Source organism: Triturus cristatus, chromosome 7 (assembly GCF_964204655.1).
Source record: "Triturus cristatus chromosome 7, aTriCri1.1, whole genome shotgun sequence".
Classification (NCBI taxonomy): Eukaryota; Metazoa; Chordata; class Amphibia; order Caudata; family Salamandridae; genus Triturus; species Triturus cristatus.
Genome location: NC_140590.1, coordinates 59,380,625 through 59,400,499, shown reverse-complemented (window position 1 = coordinate 59,400,499; position 19,875 = coordinate 59,380,625). Strand labels below are relative to the sequence as shown.

Sequence of the window (19,875 nt, the reverse complement as noted above, 5' to 3'; positions counted from 1 at the left end):
GAGGAGCGTCCTCCACTTCTGCAGATGTGGGGAGTATGGGCTGTGTCAGGTCTTTGCTGCATTGTGGGAGGAGGAGAGTCCTCCACTTCTGCTTCGGTAGATGTGGGGAGTATGGGCTGTGTCAGGTCTTTGCTGCGTTGTTGGAGGAGGAGCGTCCTCCACTTCTGCTTCGATAGATGTGGGGAGTATGGGCTGTGTCAGATCTTTGCTGCGTTGTGGGAGGAGGAGCGTCCTCCACTTCTGCTTCGGTAGATGCGGGGAGTATGGGCTGTGTCAGGTCTTTGCTGCGTTGTTGGAGGAGGAGCGTCCTCCACTTCTGCTTCAATAGATGTGGGAAGTATGGGCTGTGTCAGATCTTTGCTGCGTTGTGGGAGAAGGAGCGTCCTCCACTTCTGCTTCGGTAGATGCGGGGAGTATGGGCTGTGTCAGGTCTTTGCTGCGTTGTGGGAGGAGGAGCGTCCTCCACTTCTGCTTCGGTAGATGCGGGGAGTGTGGGCTGTGTCAGGTCTTTGCTGAGTTGTGGGAGAAGAAGCGTCCTCCACTCCTGCTTCTGTTGATGCGGGGAGTGTGGGCTGTGTCAGGTCTTTGCTGCGTTGTGGGAGGAGGAGCGTCCTCCACTTCTGCTTCAGTAGATGCAGAGAGTATGGGCTGAGTCAGATCTTTGCTGCGTTGTGGGAGGAGGAGCATCCTCCACTTCTGCTTCGGTAGATGCGGGGAGTATGGGCTGTGTCAGGTCTTTGCTGCGTTGTGGGAGGAGGAGCGTCCTCCACTTCTGCTTCGGTAGATGCAGGGAGTATGGGCTGTGTCAGGTCTTTGCTGCGTTGTGAGAGGAGGAGCGTCCTCCACTTCTGCTTCGGTAGATGCGGGGAGTATAGGCTGTTTCAGGTCTTTGCTGCGTTGTGGGAGGAGGAGCGTCCTCCACTTCTGCTTCGGTAGATGCGGGGAGTATGGGCTGTTTCAGGTCTTTGCTGCGTTGTGGGAGGAGGAGCGTCCTCCACTTCTGCTTCGGTAGATGCGGGGAGTATGGGCTGTGTCAGGTCTTTGCTGCGTTGTGGGAGGAGGAGCGTCCTCCACTTCTGCTTCGGTAGATGCGGGGAGTATGGGCTGTTTCAGGTCTTTGCTGCGTTGTGGGAGGAGGAGCGTCCTCCACCTTCTGCTTCGGCAGATGCGGGGAGTATGGGCTGTTTCAGGTCTTTGCTGTGTTGTGGGAGGAGGAGCGTCCTCCACTTCTGCTTCGGTAGATGCGGGCAGTATGGCTGTGTCAGGTCTTTGCAGCGTTGTGGGAGGAGGAGCGTCCTCCACTTCTGCTTCGGTAGATGCGGGGAGTATGGGCTGTGTCAGGTCTTTGCTGCATTGTGGGAGGAGGAGCGTCCTCCACTTCTGCTTCGGTAGATGCGGGGAGTATGAGCAAGTGAAAGGGAGGCGGAGCTAATCTCAACGGTTGGTGCCCAAGAATGAATATTCTTTTTTAGGTCTCGCCTAGATATCGCGTAAGCGATCGCACAGCGAGACTATAGTAAGGGGCTCCCAAAAGTGCTCCCAAAAGCGGATTGCATGGCGAGCACGCGCACAATCACGTGCATCATGCCGCCATGCAATCCACTTTTGGGGAAGCGCTTCAGGCCACTGGCGCGTACACTGGCGACGGGCGTGCAGTTACGCGCACAATGACGAGCAGAGGCGCCATATGGCTTTCCTCTCTCGTCATGGTGCGCGCACATCGCACACCACTCGCCAGCCAGCCTGCTTTCACTTTTGCACCTCAGTCTTGTTTTCAGACGGACGCCGTCCGGTCCGCCTCAGCCTGCCAGCAATCCTCACTCAAAGTACGGCCCCTCTTCTTCCTAATGCTGCTATGTCCAACATGATGAAAGCTCCTCCTCCCTGTACCGCCCACCTAATCTCAATAGAGCGGTCATGCCTTCCGCAGACCGCAACCGGTATTCTGCGTCTGGCTTGCTTCAAGGTCTCTTTCTCCGATCTTCACCTGTCTTGCCTATTCCCTTTCCTCCGTACTCTAGCCCAACCTGCTCACCTTCTTGCAGTTTTCGCCTCACTCTGTCAGTGCCTCTTACTTTCTCCTTGTGGCCACTTTTTCTTTCCGCTTCGACTCTTCGCTACTTCCTACCGTGTTTTACAGTCCCATTTCTTCTAATCTGCTTCCATATACATTTGCTCCGCCTCTGTCTCTCTCGTCCCCTTTCACCGTTACCTGCGCGCCCCCCCTTGCACACAGTGCGCTTGCACATTAAAATTACGTGTGTTAACTGTACCGCAGTCCCAGGAACGCATTTGGGTAAGACTGTTCCCTTAGTGAATCTGTTTCCGCCTCAAATAGCTTTGATGACCTAAAATTGTGATATTTATCAGCCTTAAAAAAATTCAAAGGCACAAGGCGAGTTAGTTGCAAAGGATCAGCTTGCTACCTGTTACTTGAGTTTAATCAGGGTCAATTGGGGATAACTACAGATACAAGAAATCCCAAACAAAACCGATACAGCATAAAATGGCTGCTGCGTGATGAAGTCTACCATCGAAGTTTTGGACTATTCGTCTGTTTTCTATGTCTCTTACCATGAGTTTGTAGAAAGCAAATCAACCATTATGCTTATCGAGAAGCCTATAAAGGGGCAAACCCTTCCATTAGGTATCCAATGCAAAACAAGCATTGGCATAGCCAATAGATCTCGCTTTTGGGACCTTATAAGTGTTTAGCCATGCAACAGTTGATGTTGTTGCACCAAGGATATTGTGCTGCATTACTAAATACTTATAAGGTCCCAAAAGCGAGACCTATTGACTATGCCAATGCTGGTTATATATTTGTATTTTCTGTTCTAGAAGTGTGCCTGGTGGCTGAGGACTCCCACAGTCCATCCCAGACTTAAAAATCTACTAATTCTATCAGTGAAAGCTGGAATGATGACCACAACTCTATTTCCAAACTCAGATCTTCGGATTTGAACATACTTCAACTTAGGTCTGCTCAAAATAAAAACGATGCCAACGTAATTGACATCATTTCGGGTCATTTGCATGTTGCTGGTCATGTGAAATGACCAATATGACACCATTAAAACACGTCACATTTGTACTCCACCGGTTGTGGCATGGAGGCTTTGCATAAACTCAGAGCAGGTGCGGCTGTTGTAGGTATGACTGTGCCATTTCTATAGCACCAAACGAGTCGAAAGGTGCAGGGCACCGTTCACAGCTCCGGAGTTTTCCGTACTATATATTTTACCACAAAATTCTGCCTCGCTCCAAAAATGGATGGAACGGCTTATTTTGTGCTAAAACATAACACTAAATGAGGCATTTACATGTATGTAACTATGTGGAAATGTGCATAATTCTCTGGAAATTTCACGCATTTATGTAAAAGCAAGTTATGCAAATTGCTGCATAAGAGAGGGCCATATGGGAGAGACACATTAGGTTGACGGAAGGAATGCAAGTGAAAAACAAGCATTGGCATAGCCAATAGGTCTCGCCTTTGGGACCTTTATAAGTGTTTAGCCATGCAACAGTTGCGTAACTAAATACTTATATGGTCCTTATAAGTGTTTAGCCATGCAACAGTTGCGTAACTAAATACTTATAAGGTCCCAAAAGCGAGACCTATTGGCTATGCAAAGCGGTGGGGCCGCGAAAGTGATCGCGATCTGATCGCGATCAAACATCAAAGCAGCCGAAAGTGAAAGTAATCGCGGTAAAACGAGGCGCGCGCACCCGCGCACATGCACTGTAGCTCTAGGCTGGCCTGGTAGCACTTTTTGGAGCCCTCTCAATAAGTCTCGCCAGACCAGCGCATGCGCTGGGTCAGGCGAGACCTAATGAGCGCGCGGGTGTTCAGGCTGCTGCAGCCTGACTTTGGCCCCATCATGGCATCTTCAGAGCCTGAGACTCCTCTATCCTTTGGACCCCGCACTCCTCTCTGACGCCCTGGCAGTGCACCCCACTCGGAGGGTGCCCCATTTACTGTAAATGCCAAAGCAAGGAGGGTGACCGTGCCCACCAGCGTTGCATACACGGTATAGCCTTGTACAAGTACTCACATCGAGATTCCTGGTAACCAGGAGGGGGGTCCTTGGCACCAGGTGCGCAGTCAGCGAGCAGGGCTGGGGTGAGGTCAGCGCTTTGTGAAGCGTCTTAGTGCTCAATAAAAGGGATGACTCCTGTGCTTGTTAACACGACTATGGGGAAATAAACTATGCAGTGTCAAAGGGGGATATTTGCAAGCACATCAGGGCAGCAACATGAATTAAAACATATGTCCCTCGGCTGTGGGAGATGGCGCGCACCCCATCAGACGCCCGCTTATGACGAGCAGCCTGTGACGTCACAGGCGCACTGGACAAACAGTTTTCGGAGGCAGCACCTTGACATGCCACTGTATTTTGCCATGGATGGGGGCATGGACGTCAATTCACCAAAATGCAAGGGGATAGCGGAAGTGACATCACATGCCCTTTAACCTTGACTTTCACTCCCACCCGACGCCCATAAAGCTGTCAGAGTGTTCCAGGCCCTGATTTTGCCACTTCTGAGGCCAAGGGTCCAAAGGGGATGTCAGATGTTGCAGGGGGCAAGTCAGGGGTCACAGCTGCGAACCGTAAATGACCCCATGGTTGGGGGCATCTTGGCATCTAGTTCCTGTCTAACTGCATCCCTTCCTGGCCTCAGAGGTGCCCCATCTCAAGAAGCTCATGGGAGCTCATGGCACCCCAGAACTAAACCCCTGCCCAGGAGGCCTGTACGACACAAAGTCTGATAAACGGTACCCGATCCAGCCCCACCGGCCTCACCCCCCCAAGAGGCAGAGCACGCCCGCTCCCTCCAGGGAGAGACATATTTCAGTCATTTACACTGGTGTCTTGTGAGGTGGCCTGCGCCACCCACGGATGCTTCAAAGACAACTGAAAAAACCGAGCTCGGGGAGGGGTGTAAGATTAAAAGAAAGGCATTATTGTAACAGACAATAACGACTTCCGCGCCATGCTCGTTACTATAGTTACAGATCGTCAGCGACGTCATGAGTGCCGGCTCAGAGTCCAAAAGCCTGGCAGACAAATATGGATTTCAGTTCTTTCTGCTAGTCTTGGCTTCAGGTCTGTGGTCTGAGCCAGAGTGTGCCCTATCCAGGGGTCTCCTAGTCTTAGTCTCAGCTCCGTGGGTTCCAGGTCTTTGGTCCAAGCCGGGGTGTATCCTCTCGATGGGTCTCCTAGGATCGATCTCAGCACGGTGGGTTCCAGGTCTATGGTTCAAGCCAGAGTGTGCCCTATCAAGGGATGTTTTAGCCTCGCTCTCAGCTTGCTGTGTTCCAGGTCTGTGGTCTGAGCCATCGGCTATCCTATCTAGGGGTCTCCTAGTATTGTTCTCAGCTCAGTGGATTCCAGGTCTCTGGTCCGAGCCGGGTGTGTATCCTCTCTAGGGGTCTCCCAGTCTCGCCTCAGCACAGTGGGTTCCAGGTCTAGGGTTCAAGCCAGAGTGTGCCCTATCCAGGGGTGTCTTAGCCTCGGTCTCAGCTTGCTGTGTTCCAGGTCTGTGGTCTGAGCCAGGGGTTATCCTCTCTGGGGGTCTCCTAGCCTCGGTCTCAGCTTGCTGTGTTCCAGGTCTCTGGTCCAAGCCAGAGTGTTCCCTATCCAGGGGTGTCTTACTTACAGTCTCGGCTTGGTGTGTTCCAGATCTGTGGTCTGAGCCAGGGTGTATCCTCTTAGGGGTCTCCTAGTCTTGGTCTCCGCTCAGTTAGTTCTATGTCTTTGGTCCAAGCCGGGGTGTATCCTCTCTGGGGGTCTCTTAGTCTCAATCTCAGCTCTGTTGGTTCCAGCTCTCTGGTCCGAACCAGAGTGTACCCAATCCAGGGGTGTCTTACTCTCGGTCTCAGCTTGGTGTGTTCAAGTTCTGTGGTCTGAGCCATCGGCAATCCTCTCTAGGGGTCACCTTGTCTCGGTCTCAGCTTGCTGTGTTCCATGTCTGTGGTCCGAGCCAGGTTGTATCTTCTGTAGGGGTCTCCTAGTCTCAGTGTCAGTCTCAGCTGTGTGTGTTCCAGATCTGTGGTCTGAGCCAGGGTTTATTATCTCAAGGGGTTACCTTGTCTGTCTCTCCTCAGTTGGTTCTAGGTCTTTGGTCCGAGTCGGGATGAATCCTCTCTGGGGTCCCCTCGTCTCGATCTTAGCTCTGTTGGTTCCAGGTCTCTGATCCAAGGCAGGGTGTATACTCTCAAGGGGTCTTGGTCTCCGTTTGGTGTTTTCTAGACAGCTGGTCCGAGACGGGGTGTATGCTCTCTGGGGGTCTCCCAGTCTGTTTCTCCGTTCAGTTTGCTCCAGGTCTCTGGTCCAAGACAGTGTATTCTCTCTAGGGATCTCGATCTCCTCTCGGTGTTTTCCAGGTCTCTGGTCCGAGCCAGAGTGTATTCTCTCTAGGGATCTCGATCTCCTCTCGGTGTTTTCCAGGTCTCTGGTCTCAGACAGAGTGTATTCTCTCTAAGGATCTCGATCTCCTCTCGGTGTTTTCCAGGTCTCTGGTCCGAGCCAGGGTGTATTCTCTCTAGGGATCTCGATCTCCTCTCAGTGTTTTCCAGGTCTCTGTTCTAAGACAGAGTGTATTTTCTCTAGGGATCTCGATCTCCTCTCGGTGTTTTCCAGGTCTCTGGTCCGAGCCAGAGTGTATTCTCTCTAGGGATCTCGATCTCCTCTCGGTGTTTTCCAGGTCTCTGGTCCAAGCCAGGGTGTATCCTCTCTAGGGATCTCGATCTCCTCTCTGTGTTTTCCAGGTCTCTGGTCCGAGCCAGAGTGTATTCTCTCTAGGGATCTCGATCTCCTCTCGGTGTTTTCCAGGTCACTGGTCCGAGCCAGGGTGTATTCTCTCTAGGGATCTCGATCTCCTCTCTGTGTTTTCCAGGTCTCTGGTCCGAGCCAGAGTGTATTCTCTCTAGGGATCTCGATCTCCTCTCGGTGTTTTCCAGGTCTCTGGTCTAAGTCAGAGTGTATTCTCTCTAGGGATCTCGATCTCCTCTCGGTGTTTTCCAGGTCTCTGGTCCGAGCCAGAGTGTATTCTCTCTAGGGATCTCGATCTCCTCTCGGTGTTTTCCAGGTCTCTGGTCCGAGCCAGGGTGTATTCTGTCTAGGGATCTCGATCTCCTCTCTGTGTTTTCCAGGTCTCTGGTCCGAGCCAGAGTGTATTCTCTCTAGGGATCTCGATCTCCTCTCGGTGTTTTCCAGGTCTCTGGTCTAAGACAGAGTGTATTCTCTCTAGGGATCTCGATCTCCTCTCGGTGTTTTCCAGGTCTCTGGTCCGAGCCAGGGTGTATTCTCTCTAGGGATCTCGATCTCCTCTCGGTGTTTTCCAGGTCTCTGGTCCGAGCCAGGGTGTATCCTCTCTAGGGATCTCGATCTCCTCTCGGTGTTTTCCAGGTCTCTGGTCCGAGCCAGAGTGTATTCTCTCTAGGGATCTTGATCTCCTCTCGGTGTTTTTCAGGTCTCTGGTCCGAGCCAGGGTGTATTCTCTCTAGGGATCTCAATCTCCTCTCAGTGTTTTTCAGGTCCCTGTTCTAAGACAGAGTGTATTCTCTCTAGGGATCTCGATCTCCTCTCGGTGTTTTCCAGGTCTCTGGTCCGAGCCAGAGTGTATTCTCTCTAGGGATCTCGATCTCCTCTCGGTGTTTTCCAGGTCTCTGGTCCGAGCCAGGGTGTATTCTCTCTAGGGATCTCGATCTCCTCTCTGTGTTTTCCAAGTCTCTGGTCCGAGCCAGAGTGTATTCTCTCTAGGGATCTCGATCTCCTCTCGGTGTTTTCCAGGTCTCTGGTCTAAGACAGAGTGTATTCTCTCTAGGGATCTCGATCTCCTCTCGGTGTTTTCCAGGTCTCTGGTCCGAGCCAGAGTGTGTTCTCTCTAGGGATCTCGATCTCCTCTCGGTGTTTTCCAGGTCTCTGGTCCGAGCCAGGGTGTATTCTCTCTAGGGATCTCGATCTCCTCTCAGTGTTTTCCAGGTCTCTGTTCTAAGACAGAGTGTATTCTCTCTAGGGATCTCGATCTCCTCTCGGTGTTTTCCAGGTCTCTGGTCCGAGCCAGAGTGTATTCTCTCTAGGGATCTCGATCTCCTCTCGGTGTTTTCCAGGTCTCTGGTCCGAGCCAGGGTGTATCCTCTCTAGGGATCTCGATCTCCTCTCGGTGTTTTCCATTTCTCTGGTCCGAGCCAGAGTGTATTCTCTCTAGGGATCTCGATCTCCTCTCGGTGTTTTCCAGGTCACTGGTCCGAGCCAGGGTGTATTCTCTCTAGGGATCTCGATCTCCTCTCTGTGTTTTCCAGGTCTCTGGTCCGAGCCAGAGTGTATTCTCTCTAGGGATCTCGATCTCCTCTCGGTGTTTTCCAGGTCTCTGGTCTAAGTCAGAGTGTATTCTCTCTAGGGATCTCGATCTCCTCTCGGTGTTTTCCAGGTCTCTGGTCCGAGCCAGAGTGTATTCTCTCTAGGGATCTCGATCTCCTCTCGGTGTTTTCCAGGTCTCTGGTCCGAGCCAGGGTGTATTCTGTCTAGGGATCTCGATCTCCTCTCTGTGTTTTCCAGGTCTCTGGTCCGAGCCAGAGTGTATTCTCTCTAGGGATCTCGATCTCCTCTCGGTGTTTTCCAGGTCTCTGGTCTAAGACAGAGTGTATTCTCTCTAGGGATCTCGATCTCCTCTCGGTGTTTTCCAGGTCTCTGGTCCGAGCCAGGGTGTATTCTCTCTAGGGATCTCGATCTCCTCTCGGTGTTTTCCAGGTCTCTGGTCCGAGCCAGGGTGTATCCTCTCTAGGGATCTCGATCTCCTCTCGGTGTTTTCCAGGTCTCTGGTCCGAGCCAGAGTGTATTCTCTCTAGGGATCTTGATCTCCTCTCGGTGTTTTCCAGGTCTCTGGTCCGAGCCAGGGTGTATTCTCTCTAGGGATCTCAATCTCCTCTCAGTGTTTTTCAGGTCTCTGTTCTAAGACAGAGTGTATTCTCTCTAGGGATCTCGATCTCCTCTCGGTGTTTTCCAGGTCTCTGGTCCGAGCCAGAGTGTATTCTCTCTAGGGATCTCGATCTCCTCTCGGTGTTTTCCAGGTCTCTGGTCCGAGCCAGGGTGTATTCTCTCTAGGGATCTCGATCTCCTCTCTGTGTTTTCCAGGTCTCTGGTCCGAGCCAGAGTGTATTCTCTCTAGGGATCTCGATCTCCTCTCGGTGTTTTCCAGGTCTCTGGTCTAAGACAGAGTGTATTCTCTCTAGGGATCTCGATCTCCTCTCGGTGTTTTCCAGGTCTCTGGTCCGATCCAGGGCGTATCCTCTCTCAGGGTCTCCCAGACTTGGCATGACCTCTGTTTGTTCAGGGTCACTGGTTTGAGGCAGGGTGTATCCTCTGACCAGTGACCTAGAACACAATGAGCTGAGACCAAGACCAGAATACTCCTAGACAGGATACACTGTGGCTTGGACCAGACACCTGAACAAACCAAGATTAGTGTGTGTCTTCCATAAGGGTCTTGGACTCAGCGCAGTGTGTTCTAGGTCTCTGGTCTCATCAAAAGTCCAGGCTGCCAGCTCTGGGGTGACCCCTATTCTCAATGTGGGCTCAGTTGGTGTCTCCTGATCTCACCTTTGCTTCTGATGGGGTATCATGAACCTCAGTGTTGGCTCTACAGTGGTCTGCTAGTCTCAATGCTATCTCTTTAGGGGTTCTTTAAATCTCAATGTTGGCTTTGTAGGAGTCTGACATTCTCAGTATCGCTTCTGCAGGGTCTTCCAATTGCAGCTCTGCCTCCGTAGGGGTCTTCTATACTTACCACCAGCTCTGTAGGGATCTTCTGGCTTCAACGGCGGTTCTGTAGGGGTCTGCTAATTTCAATGTCAGCTCTATAGGGGTCGCCTGGCTTCAACGTCGGCTCTGGAGGAGTCTTCTAATTTCAATGTCAGCTCTATAGGGGTCTTTTGCTTCAATGTCGCCTCTGTAAGGGTCTTCGGATGTCAATGTCAGCTCTATAGGTATCTCTTGGCTTCAAACGTCGTCTCTGTAGCGGTCTTCTAATTTCAAGGTCAGCTCTATAGGGGTCTTTTGCTTCAATGCCGTCTCTGTAGGGGTCTTCTAATTTCAAGGTCAGCTCTATAGGGGTCTTTTGCTTCAAACGTCGTCTCTGTAGCGGTCTTCTAATTTCAAGGTCAGCTCTATAGGGGTCTTTTGCTTCAATGCCGTCTCTGTAGGGGTCTTCTAATTTCAATGCCAGCTCTATAGGGGTCTTTTGCTTCAATGTCATCTCTGTATGGGGTCTTCGAATGTCAATGTCAGCTCTATAGGTATCTCTTGGCTTCAAACGTCGTCTCTGTAGGGGTCTTCTAATTTCAATGTCAGCTCTATAGGGGTCTTTTGCTTCAATGCACTCTCTGTAGGGGTCTTCTAATTTCAAGGTCTGCTCTATAGGGGTCTTTTGCTTCAACGTCGTCTCTGTAGCGGTCTTCTAATTTCAAGGTCAGCTATATAGGTATCTCTTGGCTTCAAACGTCGTCTCTGTAGGGGTCTTCTAAATTCAAGGTCAGCTCTATAGGGGTCTTTTATTTCAATGTCGTCTCTGTAGGGGTCTTCTAATTTCAAGGTCAGCTCTATAGGGGTCTTTTGCTTCAATGCCGTCTCTGTAGGGGTCTTCTAATTTCAATGTCAGCTCTATAGGGATCTTTTGCCTCAATGTCGTCTCTGTAGGGGTCTTCGAACGTCAATGTCAGCTCTATAGGTATCTCTTGGCTTCAAACGTCGTCTCTGTAGGGGTCTTCAAATTTCAATGTCAGCTCTATAGGGTTCTTTTGCTTCAATGTCGTCTCTGTAGGGTCTTCTAATTTCAAGGTCAGCTCTATAGGGGTCTTTTGCTTCAATGCCGTATCTGTAGGGGTCTTCTAATTTCAAGGTCAGCTCTATAGGGGTCTTTTGTTTCAATGCCGTCTCTTTAGGGGTCTTCTAATTTCAAGGTCAGCTCTATAGGGGTCTTTTGTTTCAATGTCGTCTCTGTAGGGGTCTTCTAATTTCAAGGTCAGCTCTATAGGGGTCTTTTGCTTCAATGCTGTCTCTGTAGGGGTCTTCTAATGTCAATGTTTCTATTTCCATGCCCTTCACTACGGACATGACGCCACTCGCCGATCACAATCCCCTAGCTAGATCCCAACCCCCAGAATGCAATCTGTCATCCAGGCCTTTCCTTGGTGCTCTGGCGACCTGCCGCCGTTATGACTATAGCAAGCGGCATTCGGGGTCCGCCTCAAGAGTCTGATCCCGGATTGTGCCGTCCATCAGTGACTTCCCCCACCCCTCAGAGTGGGGTACCAGCCCAGTATCCATAGCTGTACCCCTCGCCCTCATCTGTCAGTCACCAGCACACACCTCAGGGCTCCCCTCCAGTCCCTGTGTCTGTCCCCAAGGCTGGTGGCCCTCAAGCCTCTCACGCAGGGAAGGCGACCACTTTGGCTGTTTTCTCTACCGACTACCGAGTTGGATCCTTTACTCTTGGATGTCTCCATGATGCCTGGTCTCCCCTCAGCGTCAGAGCGCCATGAGCCTCAGTGTCCGGCTCCAGCATCTCTCATGTTCCGTTCCCCCCACCGCCAACCCCGTCCATGTCTCTGAGTACAGCAGGCACCGCCGAGATGGACAGCAGCACCATCCGCAAACCCCGCTCAGAGCCAGCGCGACCTGGCTAACGGGGAGAACTAAAGAACCTAAGAGCAGTAAGGACTCAGACATACTTGGTCATATGGGGCGGGTGTGGACTGTGGGAATAGAAGTGTACACTGCATAGACATTCATGTGGGAAACTCGCAGGACGTGGGTACTGGTGTGTGTGTGTGTGTGTGCTTGGATAATGGATATTGCTTGGATTGTCAGCCAGGAGGCAGGACCTAGGATCGCAGTGAGCATAGTGTGTGTGGTGTGCAGTACTACTATTGTTCCAGTCACTCCGCCTGTTCGCTGAACTCTGCGGAATTTAGCGGAATTTTTTGGTAACTCTGCGGAATTCAGCGGAGGGAAACTCCGCGAGCTCCGCCCAGGCCTACAGTCAGTTCTGAAGGAGTTCCTAATATCAGTTCTGCCTCAATACAAGTTTCCTAGTTTCACTGTAGTCTCTGTAGAGGTCTTCAGATGTCAATGTTGTCTATGTAGGGGGTCTCTGTGCCTCAGTGTCAGCTCTGTAGGAATCTCCTGTTCTCAAAGTTGGCTCTGTGGGGGGTCTCCTATTCTCAATGCTGGCTTGGTGGTGAGGGGTCTCCTATTCTCAATGTTGGCTCGGGGGACCGGGAGGGGGGAATACTGCCATTCCCAATGTTGGCTTGGAGGAGGTTTTCTTTTTCCTATACTCAATGCTGGGTCTGTAGGGGTCTCCTAGCCTCAACGTCAGTTCTGTTGGTACCTGCTACCCTCAGTATCAGTTCAAAAAGGGGGTACCTAATCTCAGTTCATCCTCAATAGAGGTCTCAGTCTCACTGTTGCCTCTAGGGGGGGTCTTCAGATCTCAATGTTGGCTCAGTAGGATTCTCCTGTTCTCAAATATGGGTCTGTAGGGGTCGCCTGGCCTCATTGTCGGCTCTGCAGAGACCTCCTAGTCTCAAAGTCGGCTCTATAGGGGTTTTCTAATCTCAATGTTGCCTCTGTGGGGGTCTTCAGATCTCAATGTTGGCTTAGTGAGAGTCTCCTGTTCTCCACGCTGGCTCTGTAGGGGTCTCCTGGCCTCAGTGTCGGCTCTGTAGAGACCTTCTAGTCTCAACGTTGGCTCTATAGGGGTTTTCTAATCTCAATGTTGCCTCTGTGGGGGTCTTCAGATCTCAATATTGGCTTAGTAAGAGTCTCCTGTTCTCAACGCTGGCTCTGTAGGGGTCTCCTGGCCTCAGTGTCGGCTCTGTAGAGTCCTTCTAGTCTCAACGTTGGCTCTAAAGGGGTTTTCTAATCTCAATGTTGGCTCTGTGGGGGTCTTCAGATCTCAATATTGGCTCAGTAACAGTCTCCTGTTCTCAACGCTGGCTCTGTAGGGGTCTCCTGGCCTCAGTGTCGGCTCTGTAGAGACCTCCTAGTCTCAACGTTGGCTCTATAGGGCTTTTCTAATCTCAATATTGCCTCTGTGGAGGTCTTCAGATCTCAATGTAGGCTCAGTAGGAGTCTCCTGTTCTCAATACTGGGTCTGTAGGGGTCTCCTGGCCTCAGTGTCGGCTCTGTAGAGACCTCCTATTCTCAGCGTCGGCTCTATAGGGGTTTTCTAATCTCAATGTTGCCTCTGTAGGGGTATTCAGATCTCAATGCTGGCTCAGTAAGAGTCTCTTGTTCTCAACGCTGGGTCTGTAGGGGGTCTCCTGGCCTCAGTGTCGGCTCTGTAGTGACCTCCTACTCTCAGCGTCGGCTCTATAGGGGTTTTCTAATCTCAATGTTGCTTCTGTGGTGGTCTTCAGACCTCAATGTTGGCTCAGTAAGAGTCTCCTGTTCTCAACGCTGGCTCTGTAGGGGTCTCCTGGCCTCAGTGTCGGCTCTATAGAGACCTCCTAGTCTTAACGTTGGCTCTATAGAGGTTTTTTGATCTCAATGTTGCCTCTGTGGGGGTCTTCAGATCTCAATGTTGGCTCAGTAAGAGTCTCCTGTTCTCAAATATGGGTCTGTAGGGGTCGCCTGGCCTCATTGTCGGCTCTGCAGAGACCTCCTAGTCTCAAAGTCGGCTCTATAGGGGTTTTCTAATCTCGATGTTGCCTCTGTGGGGGTCTTCAGATCTCAATGTAGGCTCAGTAGGAGTCTCCTGTTCTCAACGCTGGCTCTGTAGGGGTCTCCTGGCCTCAGGGTCGGCTCTGTAGAGACCTTCTAGTCTCAACGTCGGCTCTATAGGGTTTTCTAATCTCACTGTTGCCTCTGTGGGGGTCTTCAGATCTCAATGTTGGCTAGTAAGAGTCTCCTGTTCTCAACGCAGGCTCTGTAGGGGTCTCCTGGCCTCAGTGTCGGCTCTATAGAGACCTCCTAGTATCAGCATCGGCTCTATAGGGGTTTTCTAATCTCACTGTTGCCTCTGTGGGGGTCTTCAGATCTCAATGTAGGCTCAGTAACAGTCTCCTGTTCTCAATGCTGGGTATGTAGGGGTCTCCTGGCCTCAGTGTCGGCTCTGTAGAGACCTCCTAGTCTCAACGTCGGCTCTATAGGGGTCATCGGATCTCAATGTTGCCTCTGTGGGGTCTTCAGATCTCAATGTTGCCTCTGTGGGGTCTTCAGTTCTCAATGTTGGCTCTGTAGGATACCTGTTAATGATTTAAAGATTTGGGATGAATACATCCAGGGCGACGATGAAACACATGATGAAGCAGGAGATGGGAGGGACACAGGATTAGGCTTTCCCTGGACAGCAGACAATTAGCGAAACACGTGTCGGACACAACAAGGCATACCGTGCGGCTCACCTAAAATAATGTTGGTTTTAATAGTGCGCGAAACTGGGAAGCGCCTTCAGAGCGCACAAGATACAGCTGTGTAGAAACAGTTGGGTTCCTCCGAATTTCTTTTTCCAGTGGAACGCCCCCACCCCCGCCCCCTCCCCATTTTCCCGCCCTGCCTCCAGCGGCCCGCTGTTGAACACTCCCGTCCACGGTGTTGAACACACGCGCCCTCCTCGAGGTCTTGACATTAATTTTTCATCCCTGGCTTATTCGGGATTTTTCCCTCGGTCTCAGCAGCAGTTTAATTTGCCCATGAATAAAAAACGACATTCTATATCTCGGAAGTAAAATATTTATTGTGTGGGGTGAAAAAGCCAGGGTTGCCAATCCAGCGTAAACATGGCACAGACAGGCTGTCGTTACTTGAAGGCTGACAGCAGATTAAAAAGAAGGAATCAAACTGGCAGAACAGACAGCTGCTGCTCGCTCTGCCAGGGAAGGCGACGTGGCAGCGTTGGGCAGAATTGTATTTATCAAAATGAATCGATGTTTAGACAGCCAAAACACGGAGACATGCCGAGCCTGCGCGCCTCCTGCGCCAACCAGCAAACACGTGACTTTCGTGGACTATGCGCTGTACAGGTCGTTAATGCCCCATGCACGTTTCTATACATTAAACGTCAACATTACTCGGCAGAGCCACGCACCCTGCCAGGGGCCGATGGTCCCGTCCTGTTCTCCGCCCGAGGAGCACATACGAGCCAGAACAGACGTGAGCGCGTCAAGGAGTGGACGCAAGGACGTCAGCAACGTGTTTGTTGGAATGAGACCAGAGACGCGTCTTTGCCTTGGATTCACCAAATGTGAGAGTGAACCAAAAGTTCACACTTTATTCTCCGAGCAGAGCACAATCTCGTGGTTTAGAAGTAGGTATGGAGTCACTACAGCAGGAGAAGGTACTCACCAGGGGTCTGGTTGTTCTCACTCACCCGAGGTCTCTACGGGCACCTATAAGTGAGGGCTCTCACGTGGGCCTGGACAGGGCCTCCCCTGAGGATGGAGGGAGCACAGAGGCTTGAACCCTCTGTCAGAAGGAGGAGGGGACGAGCTCTCTGCAGACACCTAGAAGTGAGGACTCTCACGTGGGCCTGGGGACAGGGCCTTCCCTGAGGATGTATGGTGCACAGAGGCTTGAACCGTCTCTCAGAAGGAGGAGGCGACGAGGTCTCTGCAGACATAGAAGTGAGGGCTCTCACGTGGGCCTGGGGACAGGGCCCTTCCCTGAGGATGGAGGGAGCACAGAGCCTTGAACCCTCTCTCAGAAGGAGGAGGGGACGAGGTCTCTGCAGACATAGAAGTGAGGGCTCTTCTAATGGGATTTGGGGACAGGGCCGCCCCAGAGGATGTAGGGAACACAGAGGCTTGAACGTCTCTCAGAAGGAGGAGGTGATGAGGTCTCTGCAGACACCTAGAAGTGAGGGCTCTCACGTGGGCCTGGGGACAGGGCCTCTCCTGAGGATGTAGGGAACACAGAGGCTTGAACGTCTCTCAGAAGGAGGAGGGGCGAGGTATCTGCAGACACCTAGAAGTGAGGGCTCTCACGTGGGCCTGGGGACAGGGCCTCCCCTGAGGATGTTCACTGGGATTTGGGATTGGGTGATCACTATCTACAACCAACACCACTAGCTTCATCTACGAAAGGCAGGCTCAGTAACCCACACCTGAATTAACCCAGTTGCCGACTGAATCTAGGGATCACTGGAATATTTTGAACGTTTTACGCTACGTCAAATTATCATATGGGACAGAAGTGGGACAGGATCAGCCCTGGGGTATTCTATAGGTATGAAGCTTAGTCATCTAGCAACGACCCTACTGTACTCTACAGGTCTGAAACATAGTCGCCTAGCACCGACCCTAGGGTACTCTGCAAGTCTGAAGCGTAGTCACGAGTACCGACGCTATAGTACTCTACATGTCTGAAGCATCGTTGCCTAGTGCCGACCATAGGGTACTCTACAGGTCTGAAGCATAGTCGCCTAGTACTAACCCAAGGGTAGTACAGGGCTGAAGCATAGTCACCTAGCACTGACCCTAAAGCACTCTACAGGTCTGAAGCATACTCGCCTAGCACCGCCCCCAGGGTACTCTGCAAGTCTGAAGCGTAGTCACTAGTACAGACCCTGGGGTACCCTACAGGTCTGAAGCGTAATCACTAGCACCGCCCCTAGGGTACCCTACAGGTCTGAAGCATCGTTGCCTAGTACCGACCATAGGGTACTCTACAGGTCCAAAGCATAGTCACCCAGTACCGACCCTAGGGTACTCAACAGATCTGAAGTGTAGTCACCTAGTGCTGACCCTATGGTACTCTACAGGTCTGAAGCATAGTCACCTAGTATAGACCCTGGGATGCTCTACAGGTCAGAAGCATACTCGCCTAGTAGTACCAATCCGAGGGTACTCTACAGGTCTCAAAAGTATTTGCCTAGTACAGACCCTGGGGTACTCTACAGGTTTGGAGGGTACTTGTCTAGTACAGATCCTGGGGCACTCTACAGGTCTGAGGCAGACGCGTCTCACTGCGGTGTTTAGGTTCTTAGACAGGGAGGGGTTTATAAAATTACATTTATTGATACCCAATGAGGCTTTCATGCAAGCCATCTGTTTACTTTCACATATAAAAAATAAATAATGAAATCTACTGATGAAAATCTTTTTGTACCAAAAGCTCATCCCCTAATAGAACAGAGATTGCACATTTGAATTATTTATGTGCAGGCTTTCATTAAACTTAAACTCCTATATTAAAATGGCTAATCCTGTGTAATTAAAAGGTAGTCACGCTTTCTTCATGTAACCAGGTTAGCTCCCTAGGCATGTGAGTAGCTGGGTGCAAATGAAGTTCATTTTACCTCCTTCCCAAGGACCCCAGCTGTCACAAGTAGTTCACATGGCCCAGATGTCGGTAAAGTGGATTCGCTGAATCCGGTCGCAATTTGTGCCTCGACATTTACCGAACCCAATGGTATTGCAAATCACCCTAAGCTTTAGTAGTTCACGTCACAAAAAAACGAATCACAGTGGGTCACAAGCCAGCCTACCTCATGAATATTAAAGAGGTAGGTCATAAATTGAGACCCACTACGTTTCGCTGCTCTCACAAGGATGGTGGCCTGAAGGGGCCAGAAGACCACTCCATCTGTGATTGCTTTGAAATAATGCAATTTTTTTTTTTTTAATGCAGACCATTTTCCATAAAGGAAAATGAGATGCATTACAAAAAATGGAAAGTTCCACATGACCACTGCATGCTCCTAAAAATGGCTTAGTCAACATTCACAAAGGGGAAGCGGTCCCTTGGAGAGATTTCCCAGTATGTGAATCAGTTGCCACCTCCTTTGAGACGTCAGTAAATATTTTACAACCAGGTTTCGATCACAAAACATTAATACATCTGATTGAGAATCGCTGTATGGAAGGGATACCTTAAACACGCTCCTTCCAAAAAGCATTTCGATATGGTATCCTAAACCCATTTAGTGAGCTGCCAGATGGGCTTAGTACATGTGAACACCACATTTATTGGTCGCAAAACGTGATATTTACCGAATAGTGGGGTTTGCAACCTGTAAGTGCATGTGTACTCCTGACCCCATGTTTCTTACTTCACTTAACCCTTTCAGAAAATTGTCTCCATCACTCTCAGGAACAAGACTGAAGAACAAAATACGGTCATCGGACTCCAAGTCTGCGCCTTGAAGTCAGATATCCCGCCCTTTCGAGGACTTGAATACGAAGGACCATCAACCTGCAGTTGGCTATTGAATGAATGCGAATGAGATGCATTGAAGCTGGGAACATGAAGGCACTATTCGACGAGACAGCCTAGAATTGGATTTTCCCCTACACCTTCATAAACCTTTGCCAGAGATGGTTCAGTCATTAAAAATGATGAATCTGATGTCCTGCGCAATAGTACTTGCTTTGTATTTAAAATTAACTCTAACCCAGTGTAGTAATGTGAGGATTGTGGTGTATTTTATGGTGTGGTTGTGTAATCTTAGCGTGTCATTTTTCGTAGAGTTTTATATAGCGCAAACTAGACCTGAAAATATCAGGTATCAGAGCACTTTCCATGAGCACCAGTTTTTTTTACAAATGGACACATTCATTTTTTTGTTAGGCACAGGGAGATTAAGTGATTTGCCCAAAATCACAGGATGTTGAGTGTCGTTGCCTAGACTCGAAACCGGTTTCCCAGCTTCGAGGTCGACCGCTCTAGCCGTAAGTAAGGCTACATCCTACCATCGCAAAACTGTCATGGGTCCAGTAAGACTCATTTGTAAAACATTTAGCTCAATCCTGGGTAGCTGTGGCTTTGAGCTGTGAGGCTTAAGCAAAGAAACTTGTGCAAAGCATTTGAAAGCACCAACAGCTAAGAAGGAAAGTCACATAATACGAAAGAAATTCAACACCAAATTGTAAAATAGATTATATTTCTATGAATTTTTAGACACCAAGATGAGCATAACCCAGAGTGTTTAAGAGATATAGATTTTTAAGTAAAACATACATTTCAGCTTTTTAGTCCAAAGCGCAAACAAGCATTGGTAACCGTAAAGATTAGAAATGTTGAAAAATGTGAAAGAGTTGTGTTTGGCTACTCTGGGCCGATTGGGGCAACCAAATCTGACAAGTAGTAGGTCAGGGGGGCACTAAAGAGTATTTGGACAGTTACCTTGTCACCTAAGTCTCAAGTCCAGTTCCACACTTTACATCAATACTTCAAAGCAGTGGTTCTGAAGCTGGGAATGTAGGATGCTGAAAGATGCAGTGGGTGATGTTAAGTCGATGGGGGTGTCCTTGCAGTTATTCCTTGCTCCACAAGTAAGGTAGGGTGACTTTGGCCACAAAAGGATCAGGGTAGTATAAGGCCATCTGCAGTAGGCTATCCAACTCCATACACAGTGGGTTACCGCAGTATCCTTTGTGAAGCCTGGTGTCTCTCTTGGACAACCAATCTTGACTTAGACTACACATCCAGGTCAAGCAGTCTCAGGTGCAATTGTTAGCTGTTGAGGATCGGTCTCTTAGGGCGCCTAGCGGCAGTAAGCTGCGATTCGCAGAAATTGGCTACTGACTTGCCAGGGTGGGATTCTTAAACTTTGATGGCTCTGTTGCTGGTTCCAGGATCAGCCGACTGACCCTTGGAGTTACTTTTTTCGTCTGTGGCTCAAAAGCGGCTTTTCCATGAGACAGGAGCCAGGCACAGTCCTCGCTCTGCTAGCCCAAGGTGAGGCAGGTGCAGATTGTGCATCATCTCTTGCCAGCTCCAGGGGTCAGCAGGGCAGTCCTTCGACCCTTTCTCCAGCTCATCGTGGTCTGAGGTTCAAGGTGCCAGGGGCGCCATATTTATACCCAGAAAGTGCCCTAGGGGAATGATTCGGTCACTAGCCAATGTGCTTCCAGGATCCCTCGCT

At 50.3% G+C, this 19,875-nt stretch overlaps 1 protein-coding gene across 2 annotated transcripts in view; it reads right to left on the bottom strand.

Moving 5' to 3' along the window:
• The window catches only part of CADM4 (cell adhesion molecule 4), a 1,244,810-nt gene that overhangs the window by 998,707 nt on the left and 226,228 nt on the right, over positions 1 to 19,875 (bottom strand). The window lies entirely within an intron of this gene.